The following is a 12172-nucleotide window of genomic DNA, read 5'->3' on the forward strand; positions in this document are numbered from 1 at the left end:
GCATTTTCAGGCTCTCGAACTATAAAAATGAAAGAAAGCATGTTACATAGCTAAAATGAGATATAGCAAGCTTCTTCCAGTATTATTATTGGTAGTTGAATTTGGTTTTTTATCCTTTAAAAATTGTTTTTTAGCCACAAAATCTGTCAGGCCTAGATCTAAACAGCTTTCTGTTTATATTCAGTTATTGCTCAAAATATTTTGAAAAGCTAGTTGCTGCTAAAACTTTGCCAATGTGTCAGACGTGCCCCTCTAGTATGAGGCTTATTTATTTATTTTTTTATTAAGAATCACAGTTTATGAGAAGACATAACCACGTTCTCCAGTGAGGAGGCTGAGTCTGGGGACATGGGAATAGGCTTGTCCATTACTGAGGCCGAAGTCGCTAAGGTAGTTAAGAAGCTCCTTGGTGGCAAGGCTCCAGGGGTGGATGAGATCCGCCCTGAGTTCCTCAAGGCTCTGGATGTTATGGGGCTGGCTTGGCTGATACGCCTTTTCAACATTGTGTGGACATCGGGGGCGGTGCCACTGGATTGGCAGACTGGGGTGGTGGCCTCTTTTTAAAAAAGGGGACCGGAGGGTGTGTTCCAACTACAGGGGAATCACACTCCTCAGCCTCCCTGGCAAGGTCTATGCAGGGGTACTGGAGAAGAGAGTCCAGCTTATAGTCGAACCTCAGATCCAGGAGGAACAATGCGGGTTCCGCCCTGGTCGTGGAACACTGGACCAACTCTTCACCCTCTCCAGGATTCTGGAGGGTTCATGGGAGTTTGCCCAACCAGTCCACATGTGCTTTGTGGATCTGGAGAAGGCATTCGACTGTGTTCCCCGGAGTATTCTGTGGGAGGTGCTTCGGGAGTACGGGGTACATGGCTCTTTGCTACGAGCCATTCAGGCCCTGTACAAACAGAGCAGGAGTTTGGTTCGCATGGCCGGCAGTAAGTCAGACTCGTTCCCAGTGAGAGTTGGACTCCGTCAGGGCTGCCCTTTTTCACCGATTCTATTCATAATTTTTATGGATAGAATTTCTAGGCGCAGTCAAGGGATGGAGGGTGTCCGGTTTGGTGACCTCAGGGTCACATCGCTGCTGTTTGCAGATGATGTGGTCCTATTGGGGACATCAGGCAGCGAACTTCAGCTTTCGCTGGATCGGTTTGCAGCCGAGTGTGAAGCGGCTGGGATGAGAATCAGTACCTCTAAATCCGAGACCATGGTTCTCAGGCGGAAAAGGGTGGAGAGCCCTCTCTGGGTCGGGAATAGGCTCTTGCCTCAAGTGGAGGAGTTCAAGTATCTCGGGGTCTTGTTCACGAGTGATGGTACAAGGGAGCGGGAGATTGACAGGCGGATTGGTGCTGGGTCAGCAGTGATGCGGGCTCTTTACCGGTCTGTTGTGGTAAAGAAAGAGCTGAGCCATAAGGCAAGGCTCTCGATTTACCGGTCGATCTACGTTCCCACCCTCACCTATGGTCATGAGCTTTGGGTAATGACCGAAAGAATAAGATCGCGAATACAAGCGGCCGAAATGAGTTTCCTCCGCAGGGTGTCTGGATTCTCCCTTAGAGATAGGGTGAGAAGTTCAGTCATCCGGGAGGGACTCGGAGTAGAGCCGCTGCCTCTTCACGTCGAGAGGAGCCAGCTGAGGTGGTTCGGGCATCTGGTTAGGATGCCTCCTGGACGCCTCCCTCGGGAGGTGTCGCAGGCGAGTCCACCTGGGAGAAGACCCCGGGGAAGACCCAGGACACGCTGGCGCGACTATATCGCCCAGCTGGCCTGGGAGTGCCTCGGAATCCCCCTTGGAGAGCTGGTGGAAGTGGCTGGGGAAAGGGAGGTCTGGGCTTCATTGCTTAGGATGCTGCCCCCGCGACCCGAACCCCGGAGAAGCGGAAGATAATGGATGGATGGATGGATAACCACTCTGTATTGTGTGTGTGTAGAAGTGCAGGGTGTGCTGCTGGGAGACTTGCTGGTTTTGCTGCAGAAGCAGGACGATAAGAGTGTTGATAGGCAGGAGTAAATGCATCATTGCTGCTCTGGATGGCAAACAGATGCTGAGTCCCACCATCAAGCTGGATTCTCCTTCATGAAGTGGCCACAGGTGCATGGTAGTGTGCTTCCCCAGGTTTTATTGGTTGGATCTATATCAGATTGCAAAGCTTTCTATGTGATCTTCACCTGAGACAGTGGAGCACAGATCTATGAACTTGTGGTCCAGTCTGTGGGGGAGAAGAAAGCATGAGCGTACAATTTTTAAAGGATAAAAAACCAAATTCAACTACCAATAATAATACTGGAAGATATCATTTTATACTATATAGTACCATTTTATACTTCAATAGGTTTAGTTCAACAGTGCTTTACTTATTGATATGCGTTGATTCAGTTCTCATTTGTTACATTTCTTAAACAAATGAAACTCAGTGTTTCTGGGTAGTTCCACCCTTTGTGCTGCAACAATTTGTGATGTTATTTTTCTTTTTTTTCTTTAGTTCTCTTAGTAGTATGTTGTTCTTATGTTAAAAAGTTTTAGTTTAGTTTAGATCTATTTTATATGATTTTGTTATTACAATCATGATGGTGTTTTGTGTTCAAATTCACCATATCAGCCTGTGCTGATGTAATATAATTGTCATATAGTGACAGAACTTTTTAAAATTTTGCCCTGTTTTCTGGAGATCTAAATGGGCTTGGTTATCAGCCAACTGAAATATTGGTCAGGCTCTAGTTTAGATCTTGCCATTTTGGACCCAAGTTGTAACTACCTACTGACCTAACTAACCTAACTAACCTAAATTTGTCAAAATTTAAGAGCCATTAAGAGTCATACAGTAGTTTTTTAAGTGCTTCACATCAATGACAGCAAAACTGGTAAAACTAAAGGAACAGCTTCCAAAAGTGTCAGACCTCATTGCTTGATCCCCCCTCATTTTGATGTCAGTATTGATCTGTAAGCTTTCAAATCAATATTTTAGGCAAAATCTAGCCTTCAAAGAAATACACTAATGAATATGAAGCTGAATGGTGTTTAAAGTAATATGTTAACAAAACCACTGCAGGTATTTTATTAGTTGACTGAAAAATAGAAGTAAAATGTAACACTATTTGGAACAGATGGCAAGGTGTCGTTCACTTAAAATAGCAGCATACTTTCATTTAAATTAACTAGCATTGATAGAAGTTACCTATAGCTTTTTAGCTCTCCAGGTCAGTGGCCCCTCATAAAGCATACTCCTTGTGGTAAGGTCAAAATTCTGAATGAGTGACAAAATCACTAAAGTTCACTTACTGTCTAATATTTACATTCCGACACAAGACATGAGACACAGTTCTTTTACCTTATACTCCAGGTAGAGCTCATTGCTGGGCTTCAGTCCAACCTATCCAACCTACGCTGGTAGTCTTTTAAAGTCTAACAACAACTAAGGAAACGAGAGGGTTATAGTATAGTATGATTCAGGTGAGGGAACAGACAATAAAAATGCACCAAGTAGAAGAACGGAGGAAATTAAGAATTATGTGACAAAGAAAGTCAAAAATTAATGTTGAGATAGATTATATACATTTACTTATCGAAATTGTGAAGTATGAACCTTTTAATTGATTGTATGAGTGGGTAAATGCAGAAAATAACTAGGTAAATGTTCAAGCTTGTGGCAAAAGCCAAATAAAAGAGACAAAAAGAAAACGACAAATAAATGCCACATAATCCTTTAGTGAACAAATTCTCCACTGGTGTTGTTTGAAGTATGTTGAAGTGAGACTGTATCTACAGTAGAGTAGCTGGTGTGTGGTCCGAGGGAAGTAAGAAGTACCACTCTGAATTAAAGCACTTTTGAATTAAACAGTAACATTTAGATAGATACTTGCCTGCAAATTCTCCATGTGTTTCACCCCTTTGTCCTTGGTTTAGGACTGTACGGCAACACTTATGACTCTGCTGGACACTCTCTCTCTCTTTCTCTCTCTCTCTATTTCGTGGTAATTGTATAAAAGTTATAATGCCCTGCATATTTCAACTCTTCATATTTCTTCAGATAAACATGAAGTGCAATAGGTTTATTTTAGATCGCAGTCTGAGCTCCATGACTTTTAGGCCAGTGAAAGTGATGAGAGGCAGGAGTAAAGTAGTTGTGTGGTCCCTGTGGTCAAGACATGTTTAGTATGACCACAGGAGCATGGGCTAGCTCAGGAGCTACAGGTAGGTCAGGCCACAAGGGACCAATCAGAGAGGTGTTAAGGGCTTTAGAAATGGCCAGCAGGGCTGGAACAGCCGTGACGTGGGGGCCAGGGACAAAAAGTTTGAAGCTATTGAAGTGAAAGCCAAGTCAAAAACCTGAAAGTCAGGTTAGGTACAACCCGCTGTTACAACAGGGCCCAAGGCCTCATATGGGCCAATCCAATGTGGGGCGAGCTTATTATAGTAGTGGGCTGGGTCATCCATCAAAGCCAAGTCACCAGGTGTATGGGGCTGTAGTTGAGACCGGGATTACAGTACCTGGACTTTGTCCCTTAAAGCCTTAGCTGACTTATAGGCTATCCTAAGCTGTGTGTGTGTGTGTGTGTGTGTGTGTGTGTGTTGTTTGTTTTTTTTATTTTTATTTTTATATAAAACGTTTATTTAACCAGGAATTCACTTGACATCTCTTTTTCACAAGATTGCCGCTGTCCCCGAGGAGTCAGAATCTGGAATGAACAGAATATCTGAAGGGACACAAGCCTCCTACCCGTGAACTAAGTAGAAAAAAGCAAATCTTTTACTGGCATGGACCACGGTTTTGAAAGGAATTGCGGCTTGAGGCAGAGGATCATCTCACTCTTGGCCCAAGTTGAACAGATATTTGGCCAGCTCCCCTTTACATTTACTGTTTTAATGCTCTCTTGCTCCAAGACATTGAGAGTGGTAGGCCAATGTCCACAGCTTGTGATTTGACATCAGACTACAAAAGTGCTTTATGAGTTCTGACTCAAGTTGCCTTCCCTAATCAGAGTGTAGAGCGTCTTGTGACAACATGCTGAGGAATGTATTGTTAGAAGATGCAACATGCCACTGAAACAACTGTTTGAGTCTGCAGTGAAAAGAGGTTAATAGATTTTGTGTACAGGTCAATAAGAACCAATACCATTCAATTTTGAGTGAATGTGAAAACAGTATGCAATGACAAAGTACCAGCAACATTAACTGGAAAGCTCATTCACTCTATCATGCTGTCATTTCTGGATTCCAGGCATTTCATGAGAACCAGTGAGAACCAGACACAACAGTGTGTCAACCGCACATACCACTCTTTAATGCAATCAAGCTCTTCTTCAGACGACTTACTTTGCTAGTGTAAATGCTAATTCCTGTGAGCATTGCTAGAACCAAGCTAACCACGATTCACCTAGGCAATTCATAACAGCTGTAGCGAAAACACAGTGACTGAGCAGACATTATATCTTATCTTGTCAGAAAATATCTAAGCTTTAAGTCTGTAGCTGAATACTTCCAAAAGATTAAGCAGGTTAGCAGGTTAGGCTGCTTTAATGAACAAATAGGCAATAGTTGGGAAATATAATATATTCTATTGTGTCACCATGCTTGATACAGTGTATGATATTATTTTATAGGTAGTTTAAGAAGTTAGTGGCAAACATTAATAGTAAAGTGTATAAGTTTAGTTAAATCAGGGGCAAATGTAAATGGTTAGCTAAGTAGCTAAGAGCTTCATTTAGCAAAAAACTGGTAAGCATTTTTTATTTGTTAGCATGAAATATACATGTTTAATACTTCTCTCCAGATAACAGTTATTGTCCTCCACTTTAAAACTTTCCGAAAGATGAGCTGGAGACATTGTGCTATTTCTGGTTAGGGAACATAGTGAACAAGTCATGCTCACTGATTTTTGCAACCCATCATGGTAACTGCACTGGAACAATTCTTACAATGAGACACCTTAGTAAATGTCTGATTCCCTGTGCAGTACCTTAACTCCTGTACCTGGGAGCTCTCTGAGACACACCCAGTGTGTTTCAGCTGTGTCTCAAGTCATGCAGTTCTGTTTTGAGGTCAGCAACTCGCTTATTAAGTCTGACGCCACCTGTGACATAACAGCTGTTTCCGTGTTCAAACACTGTTTCAGATCCCAAAAGCAAACAATTGTGGAGCTTGTAAGTCTTTTCATGATCACATAATTCTTTAGTGAGGCACCACTGAGGATAAAACAGGTCTATTTTTTCAATTCCAAACCACTTGTTAAGTTGTGCTGCATTGACTTTTCAGGGTGTAGGTCCAAGCCTCTACTGCATTGACTAAGGCTTTTGTCTTTTACTCATGCTGTTGTGCTGTGACCCTGGTTGATATAAGTCTAAATGATACTCTAGAATTACAATTTTTTACATTTTTGTTTAAGGCATGCCTTGGAGTATTTTTTTTTCTTTTTTCCCTCATTGTCATTCTAGCACTTTCCTTGAGATGAGAAAGAAGAAATGACTGCAGTTGATAAGGTAAGACAGTTCTTAAAATTTGGACCAAGCTTTTATCACCCCCTGGCAGAAGCCAAACTTGCCCTGTGGACACCCTTGATATAGGCTATGGGTTTCTTATAGTGTTTCTTGCAATGAACCCACTTCTTTGTGTTTCACTTTTTGCTGCCCAGCTGAGGTGAAGATAGCTGGCATAAGCTAGCTAGTTATCTTTGTCAGCCCTTGTCTAAACAACAAGACCAATGACCAGCACACGAAGATGTGGGCTCATAGTAAGAAACACCCCATAAAACCCTTAGCCTATCTCAAGGGTATCCACAAAGGGCCAGTTTGGCTTCTGCCACTGGGATGAAATTTTCTTCACTTGGTTAAGAACTGTAACTTACCTTATCAACTGCAGCCATTTCCTCTTCTCTTTATCATCACAAGAAAAGCATGACAGAATGACAATTGAGTCATTTTATGGAACTAAACCATTGAGACAACAAGGGACACTGCGCTGCAGCTTGTTTAAAAGAAACTTGGACCCACCATCTCCCTGGTGTGAACCACTTGTCCACAAAAAAAAAGATGTGAGGCATGGCAAAATGTCAATTACTTTACAGAATGTGTGTATGTATAATTTTTCAGACAAAAATACAAATTACTATTTTCCAACACTGGAGACTCATTCATCACTATAGTGTTCAGCTACAGAATGGGTGTATGTATACTGTGGCTAATATTTTATGGCAAGCCACACAGGCTGTCTGGGACTGTCTGTGCCAGGGGAGGAAGAAGGAACTTTCCTAATTGTATTGAAACTATAGGCACTGTGATCCAGGCTCCACCAAATTCAGGATCTGTGTCCTACAATTACAAAGGCACATTCTTCATTACACTCCTACCAGTGATTGATGCTCACTACTGTTTCAGGGTAGTGGATTTTGGTGCATATGGCAGGAGCAGTCATGGAAGTGTACTGTCTTCTTCTTCCTTTCGTAAGGCACTGATGCGTGGAAGACTTTCCCTACCTTTAGACACATATTCTCCCAGGTGTAGAACATCTTGGTGCCATGCCTCACATATTTGTTGCACTTGGCTGAACGCAATTTGGTATTGCAAATTAATGTTCCACCAGGTTATTGGAGTCAGTCCTGAAGTCGCATATAGTGTTGGGAAAGTACTACACAACTTCACTGAGATGACTGGAACACAAGAAGACCTGGTAGTGATGGAAATGTTTCCCCAGCCTTTGCTGACATCCCACTGTTTAGCAGTCACCTCTGTTAGATGAGTGTTTGTCTGAGGGACTTGTTTGCTGAATATTTCTGCTCAACTGGTGAATTATCCTGGCAAAATGAGGGTATCTAAGATGAAACATGTTAACCCACAGTTAACATCAGTTTTTCATGTGCTTGTATGGTCACTGTTTTTGGTCATATATGTATATGTAAACTGGTGCTTGGTACTTGTAATGTGTATTTATTTATTATGTATAGCCTTGTACACATAAAGTTCAAAGACATATCTTAACTAATTTTAACTATATCAAGTCAAGTCAAGTCAAAGTTTATTTATATAGTGCTTTTGAGAACAGGTGTTGTCCAAGTTCAAACCCCTATGAGCAAGCCAGTGGCGATAGTGGCAAGGAAAACTCTCTAAGAGCAAGAGGAAGAAACCTTCAGAGGAACCCAGAAGACTCAAAAGGGAAACCCATCCTCCTCTGGTCGACAACAGATAGTGAAACAAGAACACAAGAGCAATACGAAAGCTTTACCATAAGTATAAAATATAAAAATATAGAAAAGGGGAAAAGCAGGTGAAGCAGTGGCTATATTTGGCATATATGTGAGGTTTGCACAGTGTTGTACAGTGGGAAGCTTCATGCTGGTCCAGAGGGTAGGTGAACTGTGGGCACCTAATTAAGGCAGATCAAGCAACAATATCAGACCCACAAGACAGGCAATTGTTCTGTTTGGCAAAGAAATTTCATTCTGTCAAGAGACTGATTACAGTATACAGCATGAACAGAGAGCAGCAAGACTGAGGCAGGTCTAGCTTTTATAGTCTAACTAAAAGGGAAAGCCATAAGGTAACATAGATATAAGGGATCTAACACCGATGTAAGATGCCTGTGTCTCTCCGCTCAACAAACTTGAGTGAACGCATAAGAGCAGCAGGATGACAACAGTACGGACAAAGCAACTCTTAACAGCCAAAACATAGGAATTCAGTCAAAAATGCAACATATAGTATATTTCCAAAAGCATTCGTCAATCACTTCCATGACCACAGGTGTATAAAACCAAACACCTAAGCACGCAGACTGCTTCTACAAACATTTCTGAAAGAATGGGTCGCTCTCAGGAGCTCAGTGAAATCCAGCATGGTACCATGATAGGATGCCATGTGTGCAACAAGCCCATTTGTGAAATTTCCTCACTACTAAATATTCCACAGTCAACTGTCAGTGGTATTATAACAAAGTGGAAGTAATTGGGAACGACAGCAACTCGGCCACGAAGTGGTAGGCCACGTAAAAAAATGACAAAGCGGGTTCAGTGGATGCTGAGGCGCATAGTGTGCAGAGATCGACAACTTTCTGCAGAGTCAATCGCTACGAATGGGTTTCCATGGTCGAGCAGCTGCATCCAAGCCTTACATCACCAAGCGCAATGCAAGCATCGAATGCGGTGGTGTAAAGCGCTGCCACTGGACTCACGCTTCTCTATCTGGCAATCCGATGGACGAGTCTGGGTTTGGCGGTTGCCAGTAGAATGACACTTGTCTGACTGCATTGTGCCATGTGTAAGGTTTGGTGGAGCGGGGATTATGGTGCAGTGTTTTTTTTTCAGGAGTTGGGCTCAGCCCCTTAGTTCCAGTGAAAGGAACCCTTAATGCTTCAGCAGACCAAGAGAATTGACAATTTCATGCTCCCAACTTTGGGAGAAAAGGTCGGGGATGGCCCCTTCCTGACACATCAGTGTCTGACCTCACAAATGCGCTTCTGGAAGAATGGTCAAAAATGTACATAAGCACACTCCTAAATCTTGTGGAAAGCTTTCGCAGAAGAGTTGAAGCTGTTATAGCTGCAAAGGGTGGGCCGACATCATATTAAACCCTATGGATTAAGAATGGGATCGCAGTCAATTTCATGTGCATATGAAGGCAGACAAACAAATGCTTTTGGCAATATAGTGTACTTTATGAAGTAATGTTTAAAAATGTTTTAATGACACATTTTGCCTATTCTCCACTACTACTTGTGACTGAGGCATTCACCTTCACAAATAACATAAATGATGATAATCAATGCAATGATGGAATCATTATTATTATTATTATTATTTATTACTGAAAATAAAGCATTACTGGAAATAACACTGGAATAAATTCTTGAATTTATGCTACAGGTGTTTATATGTTAATATATTCGTTTTTATACAAATTCTTCAAATCACTATCATCTCAGTGCACAAATTACAAAACAAGTTTAGCAAATAGTGAAAAGCAACTAGTTGCCTCAAGTGAACAGGGATAAATGTCATTTTATTCCAGTAGTAGTGATGTCCACTAAGTGTTACCCATTATGATCCAGGCTCCAAGTCATACAACACTTGTTGCATTATGTGCAGTAACCAAGTAAATGTAATTTGTTACTGTACTTAAGTAGTTTTTTCATGTATCTGTACTTTACTTAAGTGTTTCTTTTTACTTTCACTCCACTACATTTTAAAGTAAAATATCTTACAATAGAATTACAAAGCAAGAACACCAATCAGGGCACAGCGGTCATTTTGTTCTGAGCTTGTTTTGACCTGTTGGTCATACCAACCCAGTACAAGCACACGGTTCAATGTCAGTGCAGCAGCGTAAAAATTTGGGAGCACATACGTCACCTAAATGATGGAACTAACCTAACTTTGTGTAAATAGACCACAATATAGAAATATGTACACATATGCAGTTGTAACTGGCATGTTTCTTTTTTTCTGAATTCATAAAAACTCTAATTTTATTGTAAATTCGTTTCGGTTAGTTTTTGTTTATGAACAGAGACCTACAGATCAATATAGTAAAGGAAAACTTATTTATGAACCTGAGTTTAAAGCAAGTTTTTATTCAACTTGTAACTACGTTACAAAGTAATCTTAATCTGCAACTTTGCTTGTTTGTAAAAGTGATTTCAGAGCCACTCGGTTCTACCTGATGGAAACTGTTTGCCTTCAGTGTTTTGTGCTTATGATCATTTTAATAGACGTCAGCGTCACTAATTAATGACATTCTATTAAAAGACTGGTTTACCAAGAGAGACACTGGAGGATTTTCACCTAAAATGAGTTCACAAAGCGAGTCTTGTTACAAAAATGATAACAGGACATCAGAGTCATAATTAATCTTTTAGTACTTTTCCTTTTGATACTTAAGTACATTTGAAGACAAATACTTTTACTCAAGTGGAGGTCTAGAGTAAGGACTTCTACTTTTACTGGAGTGATATTTTACCTTGGGTATCTCTACTTTAACTCAAGTACATGATTTGTGTACTTCATCCACCTCTGATTATGTGATCTGCGTTTGTGTTCTGTGTCCATTTGAAAAGAGGGCTGCTCTTGTTTTGAAACCTGGTGTGACAGCTGTGAGTGATTATGAATATCTGGAGGACCTAGGAAATGCTGATACTTTGCCCTGCTGGAGTTCTCTAGGGTAAACAAGGGGATGATTGTTGCATCAGTGGAGGCAATAGAGGGGGTCCAAGAGGGTAAGTAGAGGCTCCTGGACCCCTCAGGAGCCTCTACTTACCCTCTTGGACCCCCTAAATGTCTTAAAATCAAAATTCTGGGGGGATGAAAATGATGAAGTAGAGAATAAAGAATGGAGACCAAAAGTGTGGATCAAATTTGACAGAAAACATGATCAGATCAGAAAATTCCCCACAGCCTCATGAACTAGGTTTACTCAGTAAAAGCAAAACTGCTACTTCTCTCTTTATTAGGTTACTTTAGGTCCATGCATAAACGTTTAAAGGGCCTAAAAGTCCCATCATCAGTAGTAGAACACTAGACAACTGCCTCAGGTATCATTGCCTCAGGTATCATCCCAAAAATACAGATTTAGATCTATTAGCTGATGGAATGTTATCACATTATGCAATGTTTGTTTTTCCTCCTGTTTTTGTGCAATTATCGTAAAAAAAATCTAAAACACTGCTTGATTTTCATAGACTGAAGTGTATTACTAATGATTACTAATGTAAACTTTTACATACATCCAAACAGAACAAAACTAATTCCATCTCCCTACCTTTTTCCGAGTATACGGAATTGGTCCCTCCTTGTGAGCTTTGGTTCCTCTCAAGGTTTCTTCCTCAGCTCTGAGGGAGTTTCTCCTTGCCACTATCGCCCTTGGCTTGCTCACCTGGGGGTTTTTTACATTCATGTTAAAACTTTGTCTTTACTGGAATTCTGTGAAGCTGCTTTGTGTTGCAAAAAGTGCTATACAAAAAAAAATTGCTGGTACATTTTGGCTCACAAACCTCAGACAAATTATACCGGTTTTACATGTCATGTGTCATGACTTTAGCACTGTACTTTGGTATGTTTGGGTAACAAACCTACTACTGCATGTTGCTCTGTTATGACTGATGCAGTTGATCCAGGGCCATAACAAAATAGAAACAATACAACTTTCACAATAAAACAGAATAGAAAGACCTCTCTTCCTTTCATCT

The sequence above is a fragment of the Pygocentrus nattereri genome, chromosome 24, assembly GCF_015220715.1.
Source record: "Pygocentrus nattereri isolate fPygNat1 chromosome 24, fPygNat1.pri, whole genome shotgun sequence".
In the NCBI taxonomy this organism is placed as follows: Eukaryota; Metazoa; Chordata; class Actinopteri; order Characiformes; family Serrasalmidae; genus Pygocentrus; species Pygocentrus nattereri.